At 31.9% G+C, this 22,952-nt stretch overlaps 1 protein-coding gene across 1 annotated transcript in view; it reads left to right on the top strand.

Moving 5' to 3' along the window:
* The first annotated feature begins 12,289 nt into the window (after positions 1-12,289).
* LOC118193999 (uncharacterized) overlaps positions 12,290-22,952 on the top strand; it is a 54,815-nt gene continuing 44,152 nt past the window's right edge. The window contains exon 1 of the mRNA XM_085807621.1: positions 12,290-12,440. The gene's annotated coding sequence lies outside the window, so the exon portion shown is untranslated. The remainder of the gene's footprint in view (positions 12,441-22,952) is intronic.

Raw genomic sequence — 22,952 nt, 5'->3', positions numbered from 1 at the left:
AAACAAATAAACGTAAATCGGGACAACTAACATTTATAATGCAACTGTTACTTTACGCAGCTCCTAAAGTATTGCATACACATTTATACACACACTTGTCGATACTATTAAAATCTGTGCGCGTCTGCCTGTCTGCTTGTTTGTAGCATCATCTCCTCCGCAACAGCAGGAGTTGAGTTTCGAAAGAGGTACTACCGAATTCAAAAAATTTATGGGAAGCCATTTCGACCATTCTCATTTTCATACGACTTTAATCAGCCGAGATATTAATACTCTGAAAACGCTAATTTTCGCCCTCATTTTTCCGACTGGCAACAGTCTTGCGAGCTAGAGATAAAAATCTGCTTTATTTCGAAAACTGTTGCCAGTGCTCGTTTTCAAATCATAGCGTTTGTTAATAAAAAATTTGTAAGTTTTGCAAAATATGAAATAAAAATATCACTGTCAAACATAGTGAACTTGTGAACTTCTCTTACCTCTGGTGCACGAATTTTAAGTGCCTTAACCAGTATTTTAATACATCTGCACTAGGCCTTTTGCGGTTATAATTAAAGATATGGAGTAATAACTACACCAATACCCATAGGCAAGAATCAATCTTGACAACGTCAGGTAGTATCAGACTTGAGCAATTATAAAGTTTGTACTGTGATTATGGCAAGCAATTCAGATGAATCGTTGACTTGTAGAAATATACGTAAAGTATGTACAGCAATTATGATAAAGCTATGGAAAATGATGAGTTTGAACGTAGCAATTATGCGTAGAGTCCTTGCTTGCAATTTTGGTAAGCAATGTAGAAAAGCAGTCCTTTAGGCATAACTCAATCTCTGAGTGAGATGTTAAAAATAAGCAATAAGTAGAAGGATGATGGCAGTTTTGATGGATAAGCAAATTGAATGCTGCATTTCAAACATTAAATACATTATTATTATGTAAGGTCATATTCTGACGTTGACGAAAACACGCGATTGCATGTGACGTCATTGTATGTCGAAAATTTTTCTTTAATATCAGCATTTTTAATAAATAGCTGTTGTTGGCAACCTTTTTTTTACAAGTTAGGATAATTGACACGGTATATTATTGCCACATTATTTATTTTATTGATATTGAAAAAAAAATGTTTTATTACATTAAATTTAAAAGATTTTGTTTTCTGGTTTGGCAACAAAAGCATTATTTACGAATTGCTTGTTGCTTGGAAAGAATGAACTGATTTCATTCACATTAAAATGTTTTTATAATTTTTTTTTTTTCAGGTCTTCAAAGGCTTACAAATTTTGCTTTGGCCCCAGTCCCGCTTATGTGGAGGACTCGCCCGCTAATGCATATAATAGTATATAAAGAGGCTGATTCTTACGATAATGTATGGTGTAACTTCAGTTACCCAAGCACTATTTCTTTGAAACTTCAGTTATTCGAATTGTTTCGAATAACTGGGCGAGTAAAATTACACTTATTGTTAATTAGTTCATATGTTTTAAACTTTTTCGCAGATTTAAGTAATTGAACATTGAAGTAGAAAATTTTTAAGAAACTATTAATTTAATTTATATGAATGTAAAAGAGACACGCAAACTAGTTTACATTATTCGGCAGCCTTAATTATTAACTTAAAAGCAAATATTCAAATGCCTAGTGCTCTTTATTTATTGCATGAATCAGTGATTAACTATTGCTTAGATTATTTTTGATAACAGATTGAAAAAAATGTGATGCCCTTTATTAATATTTGTAATGTTACATTAATTCCTTTTGTCTGAAAAAATGTTTTACAAAATTATAAATTAATTCTTCGTATAATTTCAGCATGTTAAAGGTAAAACTAATTTTATCTACACAGATTTAGAATCTCTGCAAAAATTGAAATTAGTGAAATTAAATTTATCATTTGATTTTAATTGAAATGGAAATGAACTGTGCATCTGAACAAAAGAAAACCAATTTCATTACTTAATTTTGATGTGAAAAAGTGTGCGTTTTGTTTCATCGAAATAAAAATGTCTTGCTATTTTTTTAACTGCATAACCGTTACTGAATTAAAAAGCGATAAAGCAGAGATGGAATTCTCTGACGTATATTACAATAAATGCCTATTTAAATTACAAGAGGAGGGCAGCTACATTATCCGCATTTTTGAATATCCATGCGGCATGGTCACAGTTAGTCCGAATACTTGGAATTCTACTGCAGCTACTAATGATTAAGGAAATGTATTTACGAGTAGTTGTACGATCTTCTCTTGAACGAATTTCTACTTTTGAATGAATCTGTCAAAAGATTTTTTTTTCATTGTGATCATGGTGTAACTAGAAGCATCTCAAAATTTTAATTTTAGTTCTGCAACTGTTCGTACCATGTCAGTGATCTTTTGACACATCCGGATCGAGAGAGCATAAGTCGTCTGCGCTTTTACAGACGTAAATACTGAAATAAACAAATAAAAGAACACGAACAGCCTTTTTATAGACAACATGATCCTTTTTTCTTCGAACCAACATGACATCATTCTCGTCAGTGGTACCCGGATGTTCTCACACAAAATGCACGCCACGTCGGCAGGACGAAAAACAAATAACATCTTTTTCGAAACTGCTGTTTTGATAAATGTCTCAGCGACATTTAAAGATACATGTTATCTGAGTCTTTTATTCTGTTTTCGTTAATTTTATTAACATGTAGAGTATGAAAATAATTATTTCTTCATAATCTTTTCTTTCAGGAAAAAAAAAAAAAAGGTGAAGATATAAATGTTTGGCATCGACTTGAAAAATAATAACCATCAAAATTTAAACTTTGGGCTACCGACAATTTGAAATAAAAAATTGTGAGTATTATTGCGTTCCATCGTGGCATGTTGTTGTGTTGTAAGTCGCTAAGTATATCCAGCAAGAACAGTGATTCCACTCCCCTGATTTTTTATGGCTCCTGCTAAAGGGTCTTGGATGATGATTCTTCACACCCAGTATTTGGCGATTGGGTCCCCTAAAACCCTTTGCGGCAAAGTGTGTCCGGTCTGGACACACCTAAAAATTTCCTTCTGTATACCTTCTTATAGGTTACTATAGGTTATTCTGAACCTTCTTTATAAAAAGTAGATGGCAGCTCAACACAAACCAGTCCATATATTTTTTAGCTATGTTTAGTTTTTTAAGACCCTTATTTTTTAAAGAAATCTTCCAGATTTTTTTAAGGTATAAAAGGAATTGTTTGAAAAGAAATTTCTATGTTATTTTTTTGGCTGTATGTTAATCTCCTTATTCTATATTAGTTTTAAATTTTTACCTTGAAATCTTGCCTAAAATCAAACGGCGAACTCTAGGTGTGCCCGGACCGGGTTCATCGATAATCTAGGTCAACTGAGAGTCTATATTCTTTGTTTCTCTGCATCTCATTGGTCAGTTCATTGACAACAATGCTCGTTTCAGCACTCTTTTCGAAGCTCTATTCAATCAGTGAGCCCTCTTAGGGCAAACCCACAGAAATAAACGATAACTGCTATCTTCACAAAATTTTACTTGTGTACTCTTCTAGGCCTAATTAGACTGCTTACCTTTTTTTTAAAAAATAAAAACTCCTACTTTAAAAGGTAACGTGCCGGAAAGGGTTAAAAGTGGGAGTATATAAGGTATCTCTCTCGCCTTCTTAACATGCCTTCGTGGTGTAGTGGTCTGCACGCTGGGCGCGCATTCCAGACGTCCTTGGTTCGATTCCCGGCGAAGGCTTTGCTCATTTTTCATCTTGCCTGCTTCCAAAAATATCTAATGTCTCTACAATATCACAAAATATTTAAAAAGAGCATATCTTTAGAATTTCCTATACAAAGTCTCGCGCTCTGGAGATAAAAACAAGTTTTTTTTTTTTTTTTTTTTTTTCTGTACAGTGTTGCCATTCCTCCCTTTGAAATCGTTGAGTTTGTTAATCAAAAGCCCGTTAAAGTTCTACAAAATATGAAATTTATAATAAAACAAATTCCAAACTTGTGCTTCCAGATGCCCATATTCGGGTGAAGGACTGCGTTATTCAAAATTTCTCTATGTACTATTGTTTTTTCATAATGCAAGAAACATACACACATTCGTGCAGATTATTCATTATTTAATTTCTTTAAATATAATGCAGGGCGATAATATTTGTTGGCAACAATTTGAAAAGTGAAACGCCGTTGTGTAGTGGACGATGCGAAATGCCTAAACGAAATTAATAACCTCTTTGGGCTAAAAAAAGCTTTCCATTGACATGCATGCTTGTATTAAAACTCTTAAATTGCAATTACGGGGAATTTTTGTGACAAGAATTTGTAGAAAGATGTATTAATGTTTTGCAGTCCAGTTTTACATTATTTTCATTACTATTAAAACGAGCTTGAATAAAGTCGAGTGCAAATAGAAATCAATCAGTTTGTAGAGACATTAGGTATTTTTGGAAGCAGGCAAGATGAAAATTTAGCCAACGCCTTCGCTAGGAATTGAACCACGGACCTCTGGAATACCGGCCCAACGTGCAGAACCACTACACCACTAAGGCACACTAGGAAGCCGGGAGAATTACCTTACATACTCCCCCTTTTAAAGGGCGACTGGGGTTTTTAGGGGACCCATTCGCCAAATCCTGGGTGAGGAGAATCATCATCCAACACCCTTTATAGTTCGGGCGCCACTGTAGAGACATTAGGTATTTTTTGGAAGCAGGCAAGAGGAAAAATTAGCAAACGCCTTCGCGGGGAATCGAACCATGGACCTCTGGAATACCGGCCCAGCGTGAAGTGCCACTACACCACGAAGGCGGGAGAATTACCTTACAAGTTTTATATCTTCATGTCCTTGAATAAGGTTTGTATCATTTTGGCAAATTAATTAGCTCCATTTGTAGATTTTCTGGTGTATTATCCCCACTTCCTTTTAACAGTAATGAAAATCACGTAAAATTGGACTGCACATCACTAAAACCAATGCATGTTCAAACTGCTGTCGTAAAAATGTTATTTTTCTTGCGTGTTTTTGAGATTTTTCATTTGCAATAAGAGCGCAGGTTCTAAGATGAAGGAAATGTACGAAATATTTTGATTTAAAATGTGTTTCCGGAATCGCAATTTAGAAGTTTTTAACGCAAGCATACATGTCAATAATAACTTGATTCCTTTCTTACAGTTCTTTTTACTAAATAATTTCTCTGTACTCACTTTTAATTTCTTCAAGAAATGTAACAAACTCAGGGATTCAGAGTTTCATAACCTTGGCCATCTACAAACTTTTAGTCACAGGATTTACAATAAATACATAACTAAAATTTGTGGGAGAGCCTCTTGTTTTAGACCACTGCACTAAAGATTTATTTTCGTTCACTTATTTAAAATGGACATTAAATTCATTTTTCCATTCAATGAAATTAATAAGGGAAACTTAGAGCTACTTGATCCTGCGGAAATTTGCTTTCTGAAGTTTCCTATTACAACATCTGGAATTATTGAAAAAATGAGGTAAGATATTTTTTTTTTTTTTTTTTTCCCTAGCTCGAAAAGTTTCAGAGGCTGGTAAACCTTAGAAAGGGAACTTCCCTTTTTTCCCTACCCCCCCCCCCCCCTCTGGACTTAAAACTCAAGAAGAATAAGATGCGAGGAATTTGAATTCCGCGAGATGGAAAGCAACTACTCATCTATTACCTACGGCTAAATATTCCTCCGTGAATTTTTCATGTGATATGCCAGCTCCCCGCATGTCATTTTTGTTTATTTTCTGCTTGCTCATGTTCTTTTATTAAATACGGTTTAAAGAAATGCTTTGCAATTACTGGCATTTCAAGAAATAATTCCTTTCCCTCTAAAGTAATGTTTACTTTGCAGGATCTAATACGCTTAGCTGTCGTAAAATCTGACTAGATCTACCTAAGTATTGTTCCTTGCAAATTCTCGCACGAGACTGAAGATGAGCAAAACCAGGAAAAGGATGCAAAAGACCCTTTTTTTTGACCCCAAAATATTTAACAGCTGGCACGGACTTGCGTGCTTACAAGAAACCAGGGCTTAATTTCTAAGATTAGAAGTGCGGGAGCCCTACAGAAGACCGTCAGCAGAGAGGAACAAGAGTAAATAAATAAATAAAATGACTATTAAACTCCTTAATAAATTTAAAATTAAATAGTTAATTATTATCGAATTAATTAATAGATATTTAATTAATGCTTATAAATTGTTATTTAATCAATAGTTATTATATAATTAATTAATTGTAATTTAATTGATAATTATTAGATAATTCATTATTATTTATTGAAATAATTAAAGATTGAAGTAATTAACTAATTAAAATTACATAAAATGTAAAGAGATAAATTGAAATTTAATACGCGATTTTTAATATAATTTTATTGTTAAAATAAAATTTTCGAGATAAAATTTCTACTGAAATTATTATTCAATTACATAAAAGAAGTGCCGCATCCTTCTTATTCAGGGCTCCGGTGCGTTCCGGATAGAATTATGATTTATTACAAAAGCTAAGAAGCACCGGAGCCGAGATCCGGTGGGTTCCGGCCCCAATTTAAGTTCTGATCGTAGGGGGAGGGAGTTCTTTTATCATCACAAAAATTAAATATACTTCAAGTATAGCTGATGAAAATTCCAGGGCGAAACAGAATGAGGGTATGAGTGGGTGGAAACAAAAAATGAGGGAAATCTTGGTGAGAGAGAACGAGCTCTTTGACCGCGGCTCTCTGTTGATATAATTATAGCCATCAAGCAGATGGGTGTCAGGGGTAAATGAATCGGAATGAATTGGACTCCTAAATGCAAAGTTGCTGGCTACGCTTCCCCCCCCCCATTAGTGGATACTGTGGGAAGACGATGTATAGGACTTGCTTGAGCAGTTTATCTCAGTATTTCACTCTTATTGTACTCGTTGTCACTTAACACACATTTAAGAACACAAATTTTCCTTCCAGGGCTTCTCTTTCTTTAGCCCTGTTTTCCTTCCTGCGAGGATAACTAACTGTAAGCATCGGTAACAATACACTAGATACAATGGCATGACGAGAAATTTAGGCGTTCCTAAATAAACTCCCCCAAATTTATTGCTTTTCTTAAAGGGAAAGGTTTCCGCTTGTGAGTGAGGGGACTTTAGGAAATAGAGTATTGCAAGGTGCAAGGTCTGCTTATTGTTAAACTAAAACTTTAGGAATTCTAAACTTTTTTCCCTTTAAATTGTAGTTCAGTTTTATAAAAAGAAGTACCAGAGTTCGTCTTATTTAGGGCTCCGGTGCGCTCCGGCTAAAATTGTAATTTATCTAAAAAATTGAGAAGCACCGGAGCCGAGCTCCGGTGGGCTCCGGCGCAATTTAAGCACTGCAAGAAACATTAACCACTTGCGGTGAGAACTTAAAAGATAATGTAACACTAAATTTAAAGGTAAAGAATAGTGTGAGACTACACATTTTAATTTAAACTAACAAGTTAACTCAGAACCTACGCCGACAGGATACTAACTCGACGGCAAGAATGCGTAGCCGCTATTAACAGCTGGTAGAAACTAACAAATGTGCACTCGCAATAGCGAAATTAGCTTCCCCCACGAGTTTAAATACTCTCGTTCACTCTATTTCATTTACATCCTGGCGAGGAAACGCGAGGGGAAATTAGACAACTCAGAAAGACTCGAAAATAAAAAAAAGTATTAGTAGAAATAAACAGAACCCCACAACATTTCTGGAAGTAAATTCGTATAATAAGGTACGTTAGATGAGAAAGTGATCCAGTCAACTTGCAAACAAATTTTTAAAGCAACAAGCGAATTTGCCAAATAAAATTTATGTGCGCAGCAAATAATAAATTGTCATTTTTTACTTCCTTGTACGAAGTAAAGGAAGTACTGTAATCGCGAAAAATTTCGGGTATAATTATTTCAACGAATATATCCATTTCAACCACTCTCGAAGCCATTTGAACGATCTTTTTACTTAACATCTGTGCGTACGGACAGAATAAAGGACTGTTTCGGCGAAAAAGGATTGTAAATTGGATTCAAAATGGATTCAGAAGAGATTTTTTTATCTCCAGCGCGTGAGACTGTATACCGGAAATTCTGAAGATATGCTCAATTTAAAATTAATTTGCAATATTGCTCGTGAACTGAATTTTATGGTTTAAGTTTGCGAAGAACATGATATTTAATAAGCAAAGGTAACACACCAAAATGTTAAAAAAACGCCCCTTTGGACGTAAGGTTTCGTTTTTCTTTTCTTTTCTTCTTGTGAAGAGTAAAATCTTTTTGTCAGATCAATAATAATAACGCAAAAAAATTTCTATGTATCCCACATACGTAGACATTCTGTATAACCACTACTATGTGGCGGGGCAAAATGGAGCTTTTATTTGAATTCAAATTTTCGTAGGAAAATAATCCTAAAAATGCAATATTAATAACCAGTATGAAATAAATAATAACTTATGAGCAATAATATTAAGTTATTACAGAGTATAAGAACTTGCATGATATTAAAATAATTATCGATTTTATAATTATTTCTATTCGGGAATTGGCAGATCGACTACAAAATAGTATATTACATTCGAGGAGGAATGTATTTCATTCTTTTTTTAGTCGAGCGCTTTTGTATTCGAGTGGAAGGTGAAGCCTTGAGGTCAGATAGAGCGCGAGGTTCTAATGTGTAAGCTCCTGCTGATATATATTTGCTAATTATCACTGAGCTTTAAACATAAAATTATTATTTTATTTGTTATTTCAATCCTTATTTTTTTTTTTTAGCTTACTTTAGCAGAAGATATGACGCTGTTGCTTGGCAACGTTATATATTTTGCCACCCATGAGAAGTAAATGCCCATTTACCACCCATGAGATGAGAATATCATTACAAACAATTAAGAATGACGTATATGTCAACCTAAATAATTAGGTATTGACATTTTTATATTTTTATAATTGACTATAAATAAATGTTATTAATATTGTTGCGTTCTACGGGTTCGTGGACTTCGAGTCATTGACGGCAATACTTGATGAAGAATCAAAACACAATTTATTCGTCAGTATTACACAGGGCAGCTCCAAAGACGCGTTACAGTCGTCGAAAAACTGCGACAAACACGCTGAAACTATCAGGACAGCCTATAACGGTGAAGACAGCTTCACGGCAAAGCACCAAAGTACAGCTCCCGATTCATTTGATCGCCCTCAGGCCAATTTCTGAACTCAGGACACACTACACTACTCGTGCAGGCAGAGTATATATAGCTTTAACCTATCTTTGAGAATATTCCGGAGAAAACCGCTAAGAATGCGTTCTAGAATGTTCTTTCTCCGTCCACGGCATAACAACGATTTTGTCACCAAAGAGCGATTTCGCGCCAATTTTGGCAACCCTACCTTTCTCTGCCACTTTGTGGCAAACCTAACTCCGCTTTGCGAGGAAGCTATCTTACCGCAGCTTAGTATTTTGTAACAATATTAAGTTATTACATATACTTACTCAATAACAAAAGAAATGGACATCTACACTAATTAAAACACCAATGAAATTAACTATGCCGTTATTTTCGTAAAATTCGAAATGAATTATAGGTATAAACTTCGGAAATAATTTCAGAAAGAAATTTCGAAAAGAATATTTTATCTTTATCGCATCGGTAGAACAAACTTCCATATCATATGAAATATGACCGTTAGAGTTGCCACAAAAAATATGTCTTACATAGAGTCATATATTTGTCAATTTAATTTAGAGAAAATTATTAGTTATTTTTATTAGGAAAATAATAATCTCTTCTCTACATATAATAAAAGAAAGAGTCTGTCTGTCTGTCTGTGTATGTGTCTTTCGTTTGCGCTGCGCGTAAGCTAATAGACCTACGGCTACGAAATTTGGTACATAGGTGATCTAGACAAGAGCCAAAGCACCTCGAAGCGACTTTTTCGAAATTCGAATTATAATTTTTTTTTTTTTTAATTTTATGTTTTGTGACGAAATCGCGTCATTTTGAGACATAATGGGCTATAGGAAAGCGAGAATTTACACTACACACTCCATTTTCACATCGTCATGAAACGTAGGCATTTAGCTATTTTACGAACTTAAAATAAATTTCGTGTTTCAATAAATCGATTCAATACGAATTTATTTAACAAAGTGAGTAAAAGTGAGCTTAACACCTTTCCAACGGGATGTTTTCTAAAAAAGTTTATTTTTGAAAATGTACAGTTTATTTTTCTTTGATTTTGGATACGTTAAACTTTCATCCTTGCGACTGCTTTTACAAAACGAATTTTGGGAAAATGACAATATTTTGTATTTTTAAAACATTTTTTAAATGAAACTTTCGAATACACTTTCTCACATCTCACATCTTTAAAAATGTCATTTTAGCAACAATGTTCCTTTCTTATTGTTGTTGATAGATTTTTAATGAAATCGCATCATTTTGAATAGTTTCATTATTTTAGAAATATGGATTTGGTAACAATTTTTCGTCGTATTTCTTATGTCACTGTTTTTAAGAGATTGGCATATTTCATTGTCATTTATATATATATAGAATACATTTTTATTGATTTTTTTTTTTTTTTTTTTTGATAAAGTTGTTCTGCAGAGTAAAATTGTGCGCGGAATTTTTTGTTTTTTGAGTTTCTTTCATGTTATTTTTTGCTTATTTCACTGTTTGTAAGATATTGAAAAGTTTTGCATGATTTTTTTTCTTTAACGGAAAATTGGTTAATTTTTTTAATTAGGATAATTAATATTTGTATTAAGGGATATAGCTTATTTCATTGTAATTTTCTTCTCTTGAAAATATAAGATAAAATATCATTAATTATTCTTTGCTTTTCAGAATTTTTTGTTTTTTGTATTTTTTATGTTATTTATTGCTCATTTCACTGTTTTTAAGATATTGAAAAGTTTTGAGTGATTTTTTTAGGAAACAAAGTTCTTAACCTCCTTTATACCATTTGAGTTCTTAAGATTTTACAAAGGGAAGTTGGTTAATTTATTTATTAGGATAATTAATATTTGTATTAAGGGATATTGCTTATTTCATTGTAATTTTGTTATACGTAATAACTGTTTTTATAAATTGTTCTGCAGAGTAAAATGCTACGCAGTTTTTAAATTTAACGTTTGGTGTTCCCTTCAGCCATTTTTCCGGTACATTTAAAAGCCAGACGAAGGCTGGCAGCAAAGCTGCTAGTTAATTAATAAGTAAAATGAAACAACTCTTTACTTTGAGATCTGAAATGTGAGGCCCTTCTATTTAAGATGCCCAAAGCATCGTGCATATGTGAGGAAATCCGCCACTGAAGCAAATTATATTTTATATAAAGAACATTTCGTGAAATAATTTGTGATTCAACATTTTTCTTTCACTGTTAATTAAAAAAATAGTAGATTTCATCTCTCTGTGAGTTTTCTTTTCATAGTGTCAGTTTAGTAGGTATTATAAAACCTAAATTTGCACAATTTAAAACAGTGTCTTGTTTTTCCTGAAAAAATTTCAGCGGGAAGAAAAAGAGAAGAGCTTAAAAAAATTCTTATCAAATTTACCACAAACCTTAATTAAATTATAGAACTATCATTGAATTAATGCAACTAAACTGTTTTTCAATTTAATAAATAAGTATACGCGAATAAAATAGAAAATTAAAAAATTTAATCTCTTTGAAACATTGAAAAAAATCATATTTTTTTATGAGTCATTCTGTGGTATTTGTATTCTGATCATCTTGGAAATTAATTTTGGAATTATTTAAAAATATGATCAAGCTGATTAAAAATTCCAGTTTAAAAATCCTATAATTTTAAATGAAAAAGATTGCAGTTTCTTTTAATGCTATATTTCTCAGTAATTTCAAAGGCTCTGTGTCTGATTTTTAAAGAAAAGCCTAAAATTTTAAGCACGTTCTGCCTCTAATTTTAAATGTTCTAAACTTAGAATTAAAAACAAAATGCATGCAATTTTACGTAGAAATTAATTCCTGACTTTTTTTTGGAGGAATTCATAACTGTGCAAGTTCTGTGCAGCTCTTTTTTTTTTTTTTTTTCAAATTCCAAAACATTTTGTTGACGGTCACGTTGAGTTGACTCAAAGGGTAGGATCAGCGCTCAGAAAACTGTTGAAAGAAGGAAAATAAAAACAGAGAAAAAAGGAGGGGATAACTAGAAATCTGGCGGGTTCGAACGCTTCCAAGTCCCTGAAACTGTCACTTGTAGCTAGTGGTGATTTGTGATGGCGCAATCCCCGGGTCCAGCTGGATCACGTGGTTGCGATGGTGGGGGTGGAGAGCGATTTTTTCTTTTTGATACTTTTGTCGAGATCCTGTATCTTTCGCTCGTTCATATTTCTTTACTTTTCTTCCCGCACATGTCGGTCTGTCAACCCTAGTTCTGGTGAGTGATCCGCTGTTAGCAGCAGAAATTGGTCTCCTCGTTCCATGGTAAGTTTTGTCTTCCTGTTTGTTTATTTCTGAATGACATTCTGTTTCAATGGTCAGTGGATTCTTAGTGATTTTTTGATTAAATTCTTCTCGATTAACGGTCATTGTACTCAAAATTTAGTAGAAAAGTTTTCATAATTCAGGAGAGAAAAGGGATTCTTTCTGTCCAGGATATTTTCAATGAATAAATTTCAGTACTAAGAAACTTCTAGTAATATTTGTTTCAGTATCATCAGTTCTCCAGTAGAGACTTTCAATTAAAAAAAAAAAATTAATTAAGGAAAATATAAGGCAAGGAATTTGGTCAACAGAATATTCAGAATATTGAAAAGTAGACTATACATTCTGTAACAGGTTCTGTTCGTTGGCAAGATTCAAATAATTCAAGAATTGGCTCACTGTCTTAAGTAAGGGATAATTAACCACCATTTTAATGTAAAAAAAACTGCCTGAATAAATATAATTTAATTTTTAATAACAAGTTCGAACAAAAACTCCTAAACGGTTCTGCCGAAATATTGCGAATCCATTGAATTCTGCCGCCGAGTTTTGTGAACAAACTAATATGGATTAAGGAAAGTATGCAACATAATTTAGAAAAATTGCCTGGTTTTATTCAGATATGCTTACACTCCAGTAAAAATATCATTTAAGATTGCAGTCTTTTCCTCTTCCTGTAAACCCGCAATTCTTTTTAATCTTTTGTCCAGGCCACAATCTCGGACGCAATAATCAATGATAACCATATTTAGTAGTGTTTTAAGAGAATTTTTGGATTTAGAAATATTTTATATCATATGATTACAATTCTTTGATTCATAAGAAACAACTGAAAGAGTTAAAAGGTAAAATATTCCTTCCGCTGCCCCAACGATATCCGAGCGGTTAAAGCCGCTGAATACTGGCAGTTCGTCCCGGGCTCGAACCCAGGCGAACGGGCGTGCTGCATGGATGGTTTTGCCCGTATGTAACTGGAGTCAGTTTCCCTTAGAAATCCCCCCCCCCCACGAAGGCATCCCATTCGTTAGATAAATAGATTTGCCGTAACAAAAGAACCCAGCTCCTGTTCTATAAAGCTGCTTGACACATCGCGCTTTTACATATTATGTAAGTTTTGTCTTTAAAAGCACGTATAAATAACACAGGTCTGGAGCAGCAACGTTTAGCCACAAAACCAAGTTAAGAGTTTTCTTACGAATAGCGCTGTTTCGAAATAATGCGAAATAATACTCAGCAATAATCAACATTCCAAAATTTTATTTTAGAGAAAAGTATAAAAAAATGCAGAGAACGTCGGAAATATTTTTCTCGATGCAAGTTCATGTAACATACATGGATACGTTGCATGTGAACTAAGGGTATGAAAGTATTTATAGTAAATGTACACAGCATTTATTCATTGTATTCTATAGTTCTCTTTAAGTGTTCAATTCTTTTGTATAGCATTTGTTGCTTTTTGATCATAACTTGTTGACTGATGTGCATAAACATAATTTTTAATGTAGACCCTTAAATACATATGTACACTGCGCAAAAAAAGGGGGGCACAGTTCTATATGACACAGTTCCGATTGACGAAATTCAGTGTGCCTTTTTTATGTCTCGAAAGTCGAAAGCCTTTTTTATGTCTCGAAATTCGGTGTGCCTTTTTTATGTCTAGATTTACATATAGCATTGTTCTAATATAGGTATTGCGACGCAAAATTGCTGAAACAGCATGCAAAGTTTTTTTTCATATTTCAATTCTACGACTCCAATTATGCCCAACTGCCAAGTTTTATAAAAATCGTACGAGTCGTTTTCAAAAAATTAGCTCTCAAAACTTTAGCTCCTCAATGTAAATTGAATTTGATACATATTTATTAATATCTTTTTTTTTTTTTACTAAACTTACTTCACTCCTTCTTCCAGAGTTCGAAATTTAGGCTTAATCTGAACATAATTCGCACATTTTTTTATGATTTATTTTTAAAATTTGTATTTTTAAATATTTTTTTTTGTAAATTTTTCGCTAAAAAATTTACTTTGAATTATAATCTATAAAATTTGAATTACAACCTATTGAAAACTTTGAATTATAATTTATAAAAACAATTCTTTGATTTATAATCTATAAAATTTTTACCATCATCTTAAGTAAATGTATTTCTAGGCACACCCGCAAAAAATTAGAGTTTTATGTTCAAAATTTTATAAGATATACGGGAATTTACATTTTTGCGCGTTTTGAAATTTGACGTATTTAGTATAAGCGATAATAACGGAAATGTGGTTTACGAACTTAGCTAAAATTGTCTAAGACAAGAACAATGGACCTTTTTTCTGCTCGTGCATCAATGAAAAAAAAGGAAAGTAAGTAGGTTACTATAAATTAAGAATTTCGTTAAGTGAAGTATTCTTCGGGCAAACTGAAAAAATGCGCCAAGATAAATTTTTTAATTTCTCCGTAAATTTCGCACCAAATTTTACAAAATTTAATATTTAGGCATAATTTGAGTCGTAGAATCAAAATATAGAAAAAAAAAAAAAAAAAAAAAGGCATGTGATTACAGAAAAGTCCAATTTTGTGTCAAAACACCTATATTAGAACAATGCTATATATATATCTAATATATGTCCTAAGTCACGTTTTTGAGACATAAAAAAGGTAACTTGAATTTCGTCAATTGGCTCAGTAGAACGGGAGACATATAGTTGTTCTTTCCACCACCACCACCCCGCAATGTACATATCATACTTGGATATTTATAATTATTTTATTGTTTTCATTTAAAATTCATTCGTTTTTCAGTACAGTACTTTACATGATGTTATAGCATATTTGTACTATTTACTTCCAGTATAATACCTTCAGGTTTTATAATGAGGATTTCGGTCTCATTTACATTATCACTAACTATATTAGAGTACGTTTAATCCTTGGAGAAACAATTTCTTCTGGTGGCTTTGCAAATGCGGCCAAGAGCAAGAGACTGACGTTAATTACGTAAAGTAAGCGGCTGTGTGAGGGATCATAAGGGAAGACATATTTTAAAAGAAAAGTGTTTTTAGGTCTCATTCAGTATCAGTATTTCTTCTTACATCGATAGATATGGCCTAAAAGCGAACTAAGTTTTTGTTTGTAAAGTAAACATATCAATGAGTCTAACCCAGGCTTAATTTCGAAATGTAAAACTGCTATGGATGGCTGTCATGGACGCAGAAAAGAAAAATAGTATTAAATAATTAAAATCGAATTAAACAAAAAGAATTGACAAATGAATAATAAATGAAATGAAATGAATGAAAAGCTTTCAGATTTTATATTACGCCCAAAAGAGCGTTTTTTTAAGGTTTTGTGTGTTACCTTATTTATTCAATATCATGTTCTTCGCACTTAAATCTTAAAATTCAGTACAACAGCAATATCACAAAATATTTAAAAGAAGATATGTTTAGAATTTCCGATATACAGTCTCGCGTGCTGGAGATGAAATTTTTTTTCCGTGCAGTGTTGTCATTGCTCGCTTTGAAATCGTCGAGTTTCTTAATCAAAAACTCATAAATGCTTTACAAAATATGAAATCGGTAATAAAACAAATTCCAAATTTCGGCTTCCAATTGCCCATATTCGGTCGCAGACGTACGTTATTGAAAATTGGTTGGCTCTAGGTACCGTTGTTTTATCACAATGCGAGAAACATATATACATGTATGCAGATTCGTCATTATTTAATTTTTTAAATATAATGCAGGGCTCTAATATTGGCGGTAACAATTTTAAAAAGTGATTCGCCGTTTATAGTGAGTCAACGCAAAATGCCAAAACGAAATTAATAGCCCCTCTGGGAAAATTGCGCCTTTGGGTTAATTAAAGAAATTTACAACAAATGAAATTTGAGGAAATTAATAACATTAAGCTAAAAGATAAAAGATAACTAAATAATTTGGAAGAAATTTCTTAACGATTAAGACCAAGAAGTGTATTTTTATATAAATGTTTCGTAGGACGTTTTTGCTTTCATTTATACACAAGAAGAAACTCACCGAGAAGGATTTTCACAAAGCCATAAAAAGAAGAACTACGGATTGTTAACTAAAGTACAAAAGTCTGACTGCTTATTAGGGTATCAAAAAGCTTCGCATCTATTATATTTCGAGCAACGAAATTTGATGTAAACGTAATTTTTACTAGAGGGGGTGCAGTGAATTCTCTTATATTGGCTTAATTATTTAACATCATGATATATTTGCAAAATGGTATGGAAGTTCGTTTTGTCAAGAACTTATTAGATGGGCATATGAAATTAGTCCAGAATAAGCCTCTCTTCCATTTTTACTTTTCCTTGTACGAAGTGAAGGAAGCATTGTAATTGCGAAACCTTTTGGGTATGATATTTCAACAGAAATATCCATTTTGACCGTTCCCTAATCCATTTTGAATATTTTTTTGCTTGACGTCTATATGTACGGACGGAATAAAGGACACTTTTTTCCAAAACGAATTGCAGAATGGATTTTTTCATGACGTATATACAAGATATATATATATATATAATGCCACTTAACTCAAAAACGATTGGCCGCAGAACGTTGAAATTTTATATATCGGATTGCTGTAACATCTAGTTGTGCGTCTTCCATTTTTATTGCAATCGGGGAAACCAAACGTATATACATATATACCCTTTACCCGGCTTAAAGATAGAACAGAGTGGGTGTATATATATACGCTTTTGGTGCGGCCAATTGAAGCCAAAAAGGGAGATGCACAACTACATGTTATAGCAGTCTTATATTCAAAATTTTAACGTTGATAGGCTACTCGTTTTTGACTTATGCGAGATATATACGTACGTACAGACATCACGGAAAAAATCTCTTCTAAATCCATTTTATAATCCGTTTTGGGAAAAAGTCCTTTATTATGTTTTTACGTACAGATGTCACGCAAAAACATCGTTAAATTGCATTCGAGACCGTTCAGAATGGATATTTTCGTTGAAATATGATACCCGAAATTTTTCGCGATTTCAGTACTTCCTTTACTTTGAGGAAAATAACATTTTGCTCGAATAAAAAGATTTTTTCATTTTTCAAAAACAAGATGATGGTCAATGTCACTAGAATTACGAGAACAAATTACTTCCTTGAATCTAAATGCACTGATATTTCTAGAAAAATTAATGTACTGAAGTCACTCTCTGTAAAATCTTCCAAGGGGGAAAAATGAGCAATAAATTTCTTTAGCACAATTTCGGTTTTCTAAGAAACAGGTGTCTTCCCTGCTCTCTCAACTTCGACTGCGGAAATCTCCAAAGATAAATGTTCTGCAGCTGCTGCCATCGTGAAGGAAAGGGAACTAAAAAGTGTAACGTTTCTAGGTCGAAACTCTAAAGTTCAGTGCTTTTCGAATATTCCACTTTCCGAATAATTTTCCGAATGTTTTGAATAATCATATATTTCAAATGAAAAAAGGAGGAGACGAAAAATAACATAATAATGAGAGCTACAAAACTTCAGGTTACTATTTAACACCAATTAATTATTTATATATATATATATATTTAATTGGTGTTAGATCGTAACCTGAAGTTCCCCCTCATTATTATGTTATATTATATCCTTCATTATTATGTTATATTATATTCCTCATTATTATTTTATACTATATATATATATATGTCATATTTGGGCGGTCGGGCGCAAGAATGAATAAGCTTGACATCATCAATGACGACAAAGAAGAAGTTAGCTGTTTTGATTCCACATCTTTATTTAATTCAAATGGTAGATCGTTATTCTTTTAGATTCTCCAAAATTACATATGCAATAGTAACTTAAACTATGCGTGTGTTACCTTTATTTCGCACTTAAATCATAAAATTCAGTTCAACAGCAATATCGCAAAATAATTTTAAAACGAACATATCTTTAGAATTTCCGATACACAGTATTCCGCGCTGGCGATGAAAATATTTTTTTTTCGTATAGTGTTGCTATTGCTCGCTTTTAAATCCGTTGAGTTTGTTAGTCAAAAATTCGTTAAAGTTTTACAAAATATGAAATAGATAATAAAACAAATTCCAAATTCAAATTTTGAATAAGAACTTCTAGGTACCGTGATTTTATCACAACGCGGAAAATATGCATATAGTTATGCAGTTTCTTCATTATTTAATTTCTTTAAGTATAATACAAGGCTCTAATATTTGGTGGCAAATTTGAAAAATGATTCGCCGTTTATAGTGTATTAACGCAAAATGCCAAAACGAAATTTATAGTTCTTCTGGACAAATTGCTCCTTTGGACTAAAAATCTGAAAAAATTTAAACGCATAAAACGTCGTAAGAATAAAATAAAAGAAGATTCTATGCTTGTTAAACAACATAAATGTTTTAAACATCATTATTAATAACTTTTCTGGATATATATTTTTGAATTCACCTAAAATGAATCTTTGCAGTAAATGCTTGTAAATATTCGTTACAGATAAGATCCAGTAATGAGTCTGGTAAATACTGATGTACTATGCTAGCACCTAATATCTCGAATGTGCAAGAATTATTTTTTATGTTAAAGATTTTTGTGGCAACAGCGATGTATCGCAAGAGAGCGTTGCTGGTTACGTTTAGAATTCAGAAGAAAGAGAATAAATGTTGCATCTTTAATTTATGCACATCAGCGTTTTATTTCAACTTTATTATCTTTAAGTTCTTAGTAGAGTTTATTTTAATTTGTGAGTTGATTCAATGAAAAAAGAGTCCATTTTAGAACAGAATCCTTCAAATCATTTCGGACTCGAAAAAGTGCCATCGAAGATATATTTCAGGCACTTACGAGTAAAATCTAATCTAAAGAATCAGAAAAATTTGAAGTCAGAAGCTGTAACTTCGAGAACCTTATTATTTTATTACCTTTTGTCCAGTAAAGCTAACGAAATAACTTAAGTCATTCATTTCATACCTAAAACTGACTATTTATTAGTAAGCAACTTGTAAATTAACACATTTTCTAAAAATTTCTAGAAAATCTGGTTGTAACGGAAGTTTTCCGATCCCCTTCCCCCCAAAAAAAACCGTTCTTAATAGTAAACAAAACAAACAAACAAACAAACAAAAAAAAAAAAAAAAAAAAAAAAAAAAAAAAAAAGAGCTGAAAGGGTTTAGATTTTAAATTACGTCTGAAGGGGCGTTTTTTAAATGTTTTGTGTGCTACCTTTATTTATTAAATATCATGTTCTTTGCACTTAACCATAAAATTTGCACCATAAAATTCACTTCAACAGCAATACCGCAAAATAATTTTAAAATGAGCCTACCTTTATAACTTCGATACAGAGTCTCACGCGCTGGAGATAAAAAAGTTTTTTTTTTTTTCTTCCTACAATGTTGCCATTGCTCGCTTTTAAATCCTTTAGTTTGTTAATCAAAAATTCGTTTAAGTGTTGCAAAATATGAAATCGATAATAAAACAAATTTCAAATTAAATGACGGCTTCCACATACTCATATTCTACGAAAGATTACGTTGTTTAAATTTTGATGGCTCTAGGTACCATTGTTTTATCACAATGAGAGAAACATATAAACATTTATGCAGGTTCTTCATTATTTAATTTCTTTAAATATAACAAAGGACAATAATATTTGGTGGCAATAAATATTATTGAAAGTGAAAAGTGAATCAACTCTTATAGTGAATTAATGCAAAATGGCGAAACGAAATTAATAGTCCATCTGGCAGAGCCGTGCCTACATATTTTTTCACCTGAGGCAAAGAGGTAAATGTGCGCCCCTATATACAATGCAAGACCATTTATTTACCTGTTTGTGTGTGTGTGTAGGGGGGGGGGAAGAATAAAAAAATAATTCTAAATTATGTTTGAAAACATAACATTATACAAACACGCACAATATACATATCTATATATACATATAATCATAAATTTAAACAAATTAAAATTTAATTTTTAACAAATACGTATAAAAGTAAAAAAGCGAATTTAAATCCTAAAAAAAAAAAAAAAAAAAAAAAAAAAAAAAAATTTAAAAAAAAATGTGCAAACATATAAAAGATTTAATACTAGAACTAATCTACAATATCATTTAAATTCAGAAGCATAAGCAAATCAAGTGCAAAATCAATCCATGAAAATAAATTTACTAATTTAATAAATTAAAATTAAATTAAACATTTTTTTTAAAAAAAATGCATATGTGAATGACCATTGAGTAGGCAGGAGACAGACTTATCAAGGGGAAGTTGCCTCCAAACCTAACTCTCCAATCATTCAATTCGTGTTTCGTCATTCATGCAGGCAAGGGTAAAAGTCAAAACCAAAAGTAATTCCAATAAAGTGGTTCCCTTAGAAATTAACATTTAAGAATTAAGTTCAAAAAGGAAAATACTAATGAAGTCTTTTGAGAAACAAGCAAGTAAAGTCAAGAATTAAACTTTTTTTTAAAAAATTAATTTTTTATAAAAAAGTAATAAAACAAAATCTAGAAACCAATGTATTTTAGAAACCCTTGTCTACAGAAACCTCCCCTACACGCATATGCATATCAATAAAAAGAAACTAAAAAAGAACTAGACATAATCCATATAAACCAATAAGAAACAAAAAGAACTAATTCATTTTTAAAAAACAAATATATATTTAAAAATATAATTTCATATTTAGAAAATACTTTGGTACTACATAAAAAATTTAAAAAAAATACTTAAAATAAGTAAATAGTAAGTTTTAATTCTAACTTATCTACTATATGAGTGTTGGGGTCTGCAAAAGTGTTGTAAAAGAGAAGTAAGTGTGTTCTTCAAATTATATAGATGGCGCTTATGTAGGTAAAGTTGAGTGTCAAGCTGCTATCTTTGTTATAGTAAAAAAATTTTTTTTGTAAACATTAATATTAAAAGTTAAATTAAATTAAAAATTAAAAATCCTAAAGGTAGTAATTATCAAATTTTTAGGGAGTTAAGAACTGAGCCAATCAAGAGATGTAAGTTTGCTTGAAGGAAAATAAAGTGAAGTGGTATTGTGAATAAAATGTAAACTGTTTGTAATGTGAAATGTGTTTTGTTGAAAAAGTGTGTAAAAATTGTAAATAAATAAATAAAAAAAAAAAAAAAAAAAACCGTTAAATGAAAAATTTTTTTGTGTGAAAATTGCAAAAAATTAAAGTAATTAAGAAAACTGAAATGTTTTAATATTAAAGTTTTAAAGTAAAATTTCCCAAAATTTTTTGAAAAGAAGTCCTTAAAAAACCTCTAAAAAATTCCAGAAATTTCTCAAAAATTACTTTAGGAAGTTAATTAAAACTTAAATTTAATGAAAGAAAATATTAAAAGTTTAATGAACTTGATTTCAATTGGTATACTGATTCAGAAGACAAACAACAAAAATCAGCGTTAATTTACAAAATTTTCACAGGACTAGTTTCGATGGTTTTACCGAACCATCATCTTCAGCTGCAAAACCGCAAATGAACAAGATAGGAAATAATGTTTAGATAAGATAAGAAAGCCTGGACAAGAATAAGTAAGTGGCGCCATCTGTTGGCGAAACCAGAACTAAAACATAATTTCTCTAAAAGCCGAAGGCAAATTTGGATTGGAATTAGGATCGTTAACTAGAACAGAAAGATTTTTATGAATGTGAAATGCCTCTAGAAAATCCAGTTCTCCAATGGAAGATGTTTTTTGAATAATTTTGGCAGCAGAAAAATTGAAAGTGTGATTTTCGGACCAACAATGTTGAGCAACAGAAGACTTCTGTGTTTCCTTTTTTCTAACATATGCCTCATGTTCTTTGACGCGAAATTTTAAGGCTCTCTTAGTTTGGCCAATGTAAATTAAACCGCACTGGCAAGGAATCCTATAAATACCCCAGGAATTCATATCCGGAATGGGGTCCTTGAGTATAGAATTTGGAATTTTATTGATGGAAGAGTAAACAACCCGAAAGTTAAATTTCTGCAAAATATGTGCAACTTTATAGCTAATTGATGGAAAGAAGGGAATGACAACAGAATTTTTATAATCTCCTAAAATAAGAGTGTGGCTTTTAGTGTGTTGAGATGAGAATTTTTTAACTGCTTGATTAATAATGTTGGGTGAAAAGCCCCTGTCAATAGCTATTGCTTTTAAATAATTTAGTTCTTCATCAAGGGCTAGTTTGGAGGAGCAAACTTGAAGAGCACGGAAAACATAGGAATAAAATGAAGCTAACTTTTGTTTAGTCGGATGACATGATTTAAAGTGTGGTGGAAGGCAAACCGATGAAGGTTTACGGTAAACTGTAGTACTGAAGTTGGATGTGTTACGTGTGACCAGAATGTCGAGAAACGGAAGAGAATTGCAAGTCTCAAGTTCAAAAGTGAACTGAATAGCAGGATCAATAGAATTCATTGTTGAAAGAACTCTATTTAAATCATCTTTATTACCTTCAAACAGGGTAAAAGTATCGTCTACGTAGCGGAACCATGCCGGGAAGTTTAAAGTTTCAAACAATTTTGATTCATAATAATGC

The sequence above is a fragment of the Stegodyphus dumicola genome, chromosome 1, assembly GCF_044657685.1.
Source record: "Stegodyphus dumicola isolate Sdum_Otavi_A_Nest chromosome 1, ASM4465768v1".
NCBI lineage: Eukaryota > Metazoa > Arthropoda > Arachnida > Araneae > Eresidae > Stegodyphus > Stegodyphus dumicola.
Note: the sequence above shows the minus strand (reverse complement) of the source record. Positions and strands in the feature narration are given on the sequence as shown.